Source organism: Papaver somniferum, unplaced genomic scaffold (assembly GCF_003573695.1).
Source record: "Papaver somniferum cultivar HN1 unplaced genomic scaffold, ASM357369v1 unplaced-scaffold_148, whole genome shotgun sequence".
Classification (NCBI taxonomy): domain Eukaryota; kingdom Viridiplantae; phylum Streptophyta; class Magnoliopsida; order Ranunculales; family Papaveraceae; genus Papaver; species Papaver somniferum.
Genome location: NW_020624154.1, coordinates 828,886 through 839,327, shown reverse-complemented (window position 1 = coordinate 839,327; position 10,442 = coordinate 828,886).

Here is a 10,442-nt window from a genome sequence, read left to right as displayed (position 1 = left end):
CATTTCTCTTTGTGTTAGAGCCAATTGCACCACCAGGACAAGTTGTCTTGTTGTGACCAGGCAGCTTGCATTTGCTGCAGCACCTGATTTTGTTCTCGGATAGGATCTCATTATAGGCCTTCCTTCTGTTCTTCCTAGGCCGACCCGGTTTCCTAATGAGCAATGGAGGAACAATAATTGTTCTTGGCTGTATAAGAGAATAACAAAGGAAGTTAATATTGCATAATACTAAAAATGATTACTTAGCCGCCGCAAAAATTAAACATCCTAAATATCTACACTATATATGTTACTGCAGGGTCTGGAATCCGGCTTCCAAACACTAAAATCCATTAAGTAGCTAGGTACAGGGTTCATACAAGAACTGAGAAGAATTGAGTTCAGATATTTCACAGAGTACTTTGAATTCATGTATCACAATTGTACTTTTAAGTAGATACACACGGATATTTAAGGTAAACCTAATAATGTAATGTAAAAGGTTGTCTAAGTTCATAGTGCAAACATAAATCAGATCCAATTAAGGACAAGTAAACATGAATAGTTGAGAGTTAGGAAAAAACCTCATCCCAGTCCTCAGGCCCTTCCAATGGCACCATATCAGGGGAATAGGTGGTCCTGTAGTTATCCACTGAGTAGTATCTGGCACAATACCTATAAAAATGCACACAAGAAAAACAAACAGGTTTAACATTTCAGATATTGGTAATAAAGAAATAATCATACATAAAATTACATGTGTTCTGCACACTTACTCAACCCAATTGGGCCTGATTTGCTGCAGAGCACAGACTGCGTGTTGACAGGGGAAACCCCTCAGCTGCCATTGCATGCAGCTGCAAGTATGTTTCTCAAGGTCAACAATGAATATTGTATTATGTATGCTTGTGACTTCATAAAGCTTGCCAGCAACCGCTCCTTCTACCTTATATTCCCCTGTTTTCTTAAACATCTTCTTCAATAATTTTTTGGCAGTAGGAACCAAATCCCCAGAATCCCATCCAACACAAGCATTTCTTCTCTTGTAAAACAGCCCCATCACTAGCTGTCCATACATCAAAACTAGCTTGCAGACAGGTTTCTCCCTAATGTTGGTTATCATGTTATTGAAACTTTCAGAAAAGTTGTTACTCAAGTGTTCACAAGCGCTCTTGTGGTCAAAAAAGGCCCTGCACCAGCTTTTAGGATCCTCGCCCATCAAATACTGACAAGCACTAACATTCTCTGACATCATACTATCCATGTGTGCCTACAGTTGAAACATATTTAGTGTTACAAGAATTTTACTTTCTAAGAATAAAAAATGTCACTCATTTCATTTACGGACTAAAACAAACCTGAAAGTGTTTAGGCTTATAAGCTCTAGCAGCATTCCAAATAGTGTGTGTACTTTAGATCCCTTGTAGTGCATTTTGAAGTTTGCATACATGTGCCTGCCATGAATATAGAACATACTTTATGTATTTTGTAACAATAAAATGATCAGGTTGGAGGTTAGTTTGTAACCTGAAGCAGAACCTATGTGGTGAAGTAGGGAACAACTTTTGGACAGCGTCTCTCAAACCCTTCTGTCTATCAGATATGAAGTTGATTGGCTCAACGGGATGATCAGCCAATCTATGCTTGAGATTATTCAAGAACAAGAACCAGTTCTCCGCACACTCGTTTCTACAAACCATGATACCCAAAGGAACCAATCCATTCTGCCCATCAAGAGCAGTGGCAGATAGTAGACAACCACCATACTTTCCCTTCAGGTGACAACCATCCAGCCCAACCACATTTCTACAACCATTTATAAAACCCCTCATTGGGGCATCAAAAGATATAGTCACAGATTCAAATCGATTGTCTCTGCACGAAGAAACAAGGAAAGTTTTAAAACTAGAACTCAAACTAATCAATTTTACGAACAATTAAAGAAATAATATTACCTTCCGTAAGTGAAAGTAGCAATTGATCCGGGATTAGTCCTTTTGATCATTTCACACAGACTTGGTATGAGTCTAAAACTCTCATCAAAGCTTCCGTTTATCCTCTCCAACACATTGTTTCTAGCCTTCCATGCAACGTGATACGGGATCAAGGTGTTGTGGCTTGTCCAAAACTCGGCAGCAATCTCAGAAGGTTTAGGTACATTCTTTCCATGTGACTCCCTTAGCTTGTTAATCACATGTTGAGCTACAAATTCTGGATTTGCACATGAATTCCTCCCATAAGGATCCCCAATACAAGTGTGGTGCAAGTGAAATCTCTTATGCTCCAAGTCGCCTCACCAGGGATCCTCCTTGCAGATATATACCACGACGGACATAGAATGGGCTCTCCAAAGCCTTTACACACAGCCTTGATTCTAATATTATCACTCTTACTAAACCTGCATTCTGTCCTAGTAGATACACAGTATTTTCTGAGATGTTCTTAAAAGCGGTCTTGTCTGGAAATTCCATCCCCTCATCAATTCTGTCATCAACTACAACTTGTATTTCATTTTCTGGTTCAGGGAATAACTCATTATCCACTGAATCAGCAGCAACAAGGAAATCTTCAAAATCACTGTCATCAAACCAATGTTGCCCATTATCAACCACTCTAACTTCATGATTAGGTAATGGCCTACCAACCATTTCAGGACCATAATGATCTTCCGATCCATTAGCAATTTCCTTCCCTTTACCCTTTTCAATCTCAAAATCAATCAGTGGTTCCTTAACTTCTTTGAAAACTTCAAGTCATGACAATCAACAAGGAAAAAGTAATTAACACATCGGGTATCATTATATCATTGTAAAAACCAATTTTAAAAGAGAAACCAACACTACCTTCAACTTCATCATCCGTCTCCAACAACTGGTCATAATGATCATCTACATGTTCAGAGGCATATACAAATACACATTAATATCAAATTGTAAACATAACATAATCGATGAATTCTAAAATTTCAAAATATGAACATTACCTTCATCGTCTTCCTCACTATCCTTACCAGCACTGCTTTTCATACTAAAATTGTGTAAAAACTCCTTCCAATCAGCATCATCTTCACCCTCACTGTATATGAGTGGTTGGCTCCATGGTTGGTCTTCCGGGTGACAATCATCTGCATTAAGATTCTGAAGGTGCAACACTGATTCCTTAGTCGCATTGACAGCTTCTTCAACAACATCTACTTTATCCGCGGCTGATTTCCAGAATTCAGTACCTAGTGAATCATCATCTAGATTCACAATTCCCTGACTGCTAGCCTGTGTCGGCTCCTCAACATGGTTCTCAAAATCCAGAACCATCTTAGTTAAACTAACACCAACCGTCCTCTTAGCTTTTTCAATCAGCCTTGGGCTTTTCCTGGGAGATAAAGTTGCCGTTGGACCTTTATGAGGTGTTGAATCCCTGTTACATAATAGAAGATTATTATCACTAAAATATATTCATCATATGCTACAAAAAAAAACCTAGTTTATGGCATGGTTTACCACAACAAAATATGATCCCTTACACAATAGGGGCTAACTATCAACTAATAGAGAAAACATCATCTTTCACTAGCATAATAAGACAAATCACCTGTCATTTTCTTTGTCCTGTCTCCAAGTATTTGCAACCATATGTCCAGAATTAGGTCTCATGTAACTGCAAGAGAACAAAAATAATAAGTCACTAGTATTCAAAATAAGTTATAACAGATTTGCACTAGAAAATTCACACACAAAATGCCAAAGAACTCTCATAAACTGATACATACATGATCAGTAGACTTCTCAAATCTCTGTGTGCATCAGCCAATTATTTCAAGACACGCAACAAAAAGAAAAGATTCGATTCAGGAACTCATTAATCAAGTGACAGATATCCCTTCCTCTATAAGCATACGAATCTCGGAATATAACTTCTCAATCAAAATCATTTCTTTGAACCTTTCCGAAAATAAGACGATTCTTTAAAAAGTATTTTGGACCAAACTACTAAAACCACAGTACACATACAACAAACAGGATATGCACATGGCTCATAGAAGTGTAACCAGAATTCTCTTATATCAATGTAAGATTCAACTCTTATGACTTATATACAAACATAATTGACTATATGAAATTGAATTTTTTTTTTCTATGAAAAACCAATTCATTTAACGACAACCCTTGCAAGAGGATCATCTTATCTGTATACATGCTTTTTTGGAGAATGGAAAAATGAGGGTTATCACACCATTTACAAAAGAAGTAGATAATTTTTTTTTTATCAAGCACAGCTTCTAGACATGATCACATTTCTGCATCCTCTGAATTTTAGTTTTAATTCAAAATCTCATACTAAGCCACAGAGGCATATTATCCATACAAAACCACCAAAGTACCATTAATAGACCAATTCAGTAACAAAATTCATGTAATGTTCATCAACAAAACACTTATCATTCCATAAACTACTGTAAAGATCTAATTGTGATTATCCCTAAATCGAAAACCCTAATTTTGAAGTCGATTTGAAAAGCCTTAAATTGAAAAAATTGAAAACCCTAATTTGAACCAGTAAGAAATCCCTAAATCGAAAACCAAAAATTCATAATAACAAAGATGAAAAGCATAGTTAGCTAATGAAAATATACCTTTTAGTATATGCAGCAGAGTTCTTGTTCAGTAACTCTTCATCAACCATTATCTCCTTCCCCATTTCTTCAAAATACAGAAATCACTCGCCTAAAATTACTTAGGTTTTCTCAATAAACTTCACTCTTATCAACTGGTTTACGGATAGAAACAAACTTAGACCTTGATTCTTTATATACCGATAGAGTAACAAAATTCTAAGAAAAACCCTAACTAATTTCTGGTGTGAAATATCTTGATAAGGATACATTAGATGCAGTTGTTTGGGATATATCCTAAATTCATGCACGTAATCTTCCCAAACCATATCTTTCTCACCACTCTCCCGCCATCTTCTCTAACAACGAAATCTACATCTGATACTAACCTATTCGATGGAGTTGAAACGAAGAAGAAAGGCTATATGCGTCTTTTCCCATTACAAGATATTAACACTTGGACTAACACCTGGACTTTCAATTGACAGCTCAACTAGGTCCCACTTATCAAACAATTTTGGCTGTTTACTTTAAACGGCAGGATAGTTTTAATAGTGTAGAAAAAAACGGGGCAAGAATGTGTATCGGCCCATATCTTTGGGATAGAAATGACTAATTCCCTTATCGAAATCTTTGTAATCAGATTACAACAGAGTCCGGAAAAATTAATTGGATTACAGGGAATCCATTTCTTACACATATTTTTAATGTTTGGTTCAGGTTTTGTAGGAAAGAAAATTAAAAATGAGATTATACAGTGTAAAATGATCTTTATCTTCCGAAAAAACTGACTTTCATATAAGCTCCAATCATCAAGGACTTCAATTTTTGTATAGAAGATTTTTTAAGAGCGAGAAAAAACAGAGGTAGAGAGAGTTTCATAGAAGTGTGAGTAAGCATTGTGAGGTTACAGAAGACAGGGGAGAAGATAAAAGAGTTTCGAACATTTTTCTCGGTTGAGATATTTGAGGGAAGAAAATATAGTTATTTCATCTGAATTACCCCTCAATTCCAGGTAATCGGATTCGTTTCCTCTCCTGAATGAGTGCAATCGGAAACCACAATTTTGAAGCAATCCGATACCTCTGAAATCCTACATGTTTGGTTCAGGTAATTGATTGGATTCCCTTGTAATCCGATTAATGGGATTCCAAATCGATGAACCAAACACGTTGTTAAATTAATCCAGCTAAAGCCTACTCATAAAAAAGACAGGGAAACTATCGGGTCCTACAGACATGTTTGGCTTCACTTTTCTTTCAATTATGTCACATATTTCTTCCATGGTCAGAAATTGTCTTTTATTTTCTCGTCGGAAATTCTTTTGAAAACACTAAAAAAAAAATGTTTATGTCTTCCAAAATAGGACTAGCAGAAAGAGCTAACAAAGTAGCCTTTCAAAAAAAAATTGTTGTATGTGATTTTAAAAATTGAACCTTTCATTCAGAGTCTGAAATATAATCAATCGTATTTTTTTTTCATCCTTTTTAGACTCTTGATGTGGAAACACATGTATTTCTTTCGCCAAGATTAACCATATTATTCCTATAAAGTTGTAATTTTCAAACTCTGAAATCTTATTAATAACCATTCCTTGAGTTACTAAGTTAAATGATATTTTAGAGAGAAGGTCTTTAGTTTGCTTTTTGGCCAACCAAAAATATTTTCTTTTATAAAAATGAGTTCATTCCCTAAAAAATTTATTTTTATCATATTTTCTTGAAGAGTATAAGATAGACGTATCCCAACAAAAACTAATTAATTCAAAGCCAATTGTCAAAGAACTTAAAAAAAAAAAAAACGCCCAAATAATCTGTTTTATCTCCAAATTTTAAGGCAAAGGAGTATAGTCGTATCCCACGGGGACCAAGACCTATAAAATTGAATCAGGTATTGATTTTGCTAATCAGCATAAGCCAGGGCCATTTCTAGTTATTCCTGAATGTTTATTCTAGCTTTCCTATGGCTATGGTTATCCTAAGTAAATTCATTTGATATATAAGCCAAAATCATCCGAACTAATTTTTTGGTAGAATTTTTATAAAAGATTCAACTTCACTTACAATGAAAACGGGTATCTGAGATTCATTTTCTACTGCTTTACTTGGCACATGCCAATAGTATCACACCTAAATATCTAATGTATATTTTCTTATATCATTAGATTTTTTTCTTTCTGAAATAAATACTGGTTAAAATAATATATTCACTTTTAAATATTCTATGTTAATTGTGGTTTGTACTCTCCTCAAATGGTACACATGGGGGATACATGGACTTCTCTGTAATTGGAAAAAATATATGGCTTATTATATTAACCTAAAATGGCTTATCGTAGAAGCCGAAATACGACTAATCGTGGAAGCCAACATGACTTATCGTAGAAGCCCATTGTGGATTATTTTTGGAACACCAATTTTGGGCATGTCTAAAACTTTCAAGGCATACAAAGGACTAGTCCTAACTTGGGTGACCTTATAAGGGGTATCCTATGTGGTGGTTCAATTACCTATATGCCCTTAAATCCATTAAATTACTACTAATCTATCCCTAACCCTAATACAAAACCTATAATCAACTACACCTAAAATCAGTTTCATTCACCTTCTTTTTCTTCCTCTCCACAGCCGAACTCCACCCTTCCCTTTCTTTTTTTTTTCATCGCGGAAATTTAATTGTCGATTTGTGAAACTATATAATGGATCGTCGTAAGGCAGTATCTCGTTCAAATCGATCGATTGAACAACCTATTCATGAAGAAGAAGATTTAGAGAGTGAAGAACAAACTCAAAATCAACCACAAAATCAATCGGAAGAAGAGATTGAAAAAGAACCAACGCCGGAAATGAAAATAAGAAGGTTAGTTCTACAAACCCATCTCATATTTGATGTTTTTGATTGTTTTGGTCGATTTAATTCGTCAAAATCATGTGTTCTGCGGCGGTTACAGGGTATGGTTCGGCGTAAAACAAATGTTTGATGTGCGCCGAGCTGTTCTTGAAACTGAACTCTGAAAGTGCATATGAACGGCTCGGCGTATATCTGAAATCTGTTTTGAGCCGAACTTAGTAAAACATAGACTTATATTTAGGATCGGCTTATTCGATGGTGTTAGTTTTGTGCCGAATATGTTTTGTGAATTTCAGAAATTTTGCATGTGCGTAGGATCGGCTTGTATGGTAGTATTAGTTTTGTGCCGAATAAATGTTGTTTGAAATTCAGAAATTTTGCATGTGCTTAGGATCGGCTTGTATGGTAGTATTAGTTTTGTGCCGAATAAATGTTGTTTGAAATTCAGAAATTTTGCATGTGCTTAGGATCGGCTTGTATGGTAGTATTAGTTTTGTGCCGAATAAATATTGTTTGAATTTCAGAATTTTTGCATGTGCTTAGGATCGGCTTGTATGGTAGTATTAGTTTTGCGCCAAATAAATGTTTCAATTCATAAGTCTACATTCGGCTTATTCGATAGTATTAGGGCTGCGCCGAATATCATTGTTAAAATTTCATAAATTTTACAAGTGTGTAGGATCGGCTTATTTATATGATATCATGTTGCGCCGAATACATGTTTGAGTTCATAATCATAGGTTCGGCTTATTCGACAATATCGGTTGTGAGCCGAATACAGGGTTCGGCTTACTCGACAATATAGGTTTTGAGCTGAATATTTAGGATCGGCGTATAATTATTTTTTGGTATGAGCCGATCCAATCTCTGTGTAAGCTAATAAAAATTTCAAGACATGATTCATACTTGCGCCGAATTAGTCTTATAACTTTCATACTTGTGTCAGGACCAATGCCGCGGGTAGGGAGATGTTGAAAAAAATGAAGGACAAAATTGATTCCAAAACACCAATGACCGTGGAAGAACAAAACTACCTCTACAAAAAGTGGGATGCAATCATCAACAAAGGAGAAGGACCCGAGGAACCCGGACAAAAGCATACCACTAAGAAGAGGGGTCGTGGTTAAATGTCCTTTTATGTTTCCAATTTCCTTTTAATGTTTTTCTTAAGTTTTAAGTACACTTTTATGGTGTTGCAAACACCTTTGCTTTTAGGTGCTCAACTTTGTTTTTAATTGTGCTGGGTTTGGTTATGGACACCTTCAATTTCATGTTTTAATGAATAGATTAACGGTTATGCGCCGAATTTATAGAGTTCGGCTTATCCTCTAATGTTACTTTTTTCACGAAAATCTAGGAACGACTCTTTTTTTGAAAGATATAGCCGTTGTAAAACTATATTCTATATATACCTACATGTTTTTTCATATTCTTATCCACATATGCTCAACAAATGGCACCCCCAACTCCTAAGTTTACTCTAGAAGAAGATTTATCTCTTTGCACTAATTATGTAGCATAATATCCAAAGAAGGGTGAAGAACGACGAGTAAATGGTCTGATGAGTATGTACTACTTGGTTAGAATTCATGAAGCCTTCAGCACGGAAACAGGTAATCCTCACAACTGGGATAGTGCGTCCTTGTTTTACCGAATTATAAGTATTAAGAAAAAAGTCTCAGACTTCATAGCTTTAGTTCGGATTGTGAGTCGATATCGACTCAAAGGTGAAAAAAACTCTGAGATTGAAGTTCGAGCTCTAGAGGAATGGCGACGATGGAAGGGAAAGAATTTCAAATACAAAGATCACTACCACATTCTTAGAAGGTTTCTCATTACCCGTTTAGGATATTAGAAATTAATTGCAAGCCTACTATGTAGCAGGGATGTAATCCATAATTTCTATGAATTTGAAAAGTCTATTTGGAATGATATGATAATTCTTGTTTTCATGAATTTGAAAAGTCTATTTGCATAGTCGACTTGTTATTGTTGTTGTCCGCCTTCAATTTGCTAAGAATCCTAGAAGGTGGCAAACGTGCTCGTGTCATTTTATCCATTTCTAGCATCTCGTCGGGTTTGAGTCGCGCTACTTTCTCATGTCCATGAAGGTCTTTGGGACGTGGGTGGTTATGACGACAATCCATATCTTTATTCATTATCCAATATTGATCTTCTTTGTTCATGGACTTATTCTTGAGGTTGAAAACGATCTTGAAAGGGAAATTTCTTTTCTTCGTCTTCGTCCTATTCTTTCTCCCGGTCTTCCCAACGTATACAGTACCCTTTTTAACCTTGCTAGCGCCGGTTCCACTACGCTCACAAATTATTTCAAACCGATCCCATCGGCTTTGTTGTCCTTTAACTAGTACACAATTTATCTTCATCGCGTGTTCCTCAAGCCAATCCAGAACTTCTGGTTTAGTTTTCCATATCTACGTTCATTCCAAAACAAGTAATTAGTAAGCAAAACTTTGGAATATTCCGACAACATTAAGGTAAGTAAAAGGTTCTTACATTCCAAATCATTTTGGAAGTGATCCTTGGTATCCTCGTGAATTATGTCTACTGGATCAGGTTGATTTTCCATGGGTCCAAGCACGATCTACAAAGAATATCACAAGGTTAAACACTAGAAAGGGAATATAATAACAAGGTTCGGCGCATTCGATAATCACATTATGTGCCGAACTATAAACATTTAGAGGTTTCAGCTTGTACGATATCCTCAATATGTGCCGAACCACAAACAATATTTTAACCCAAAAATTAACAAATGCATGTTCGGCTCAGAAGATAATCATATTATGTGCCGAACCTTGGACATAAGAGATTTCGGCTTGTACGATATCCTCAATATGTGCCGAACCTCGAACAATATTTTAACCCAAAAATTTACAAATTTATGTTCGGCTCAGAAGATAATCATATTATGTGCCGAACCTTGGACATAAGAGGTTTCGGCTTATACGATATCCTCAATATGTGCCGAACCTCGAACAAT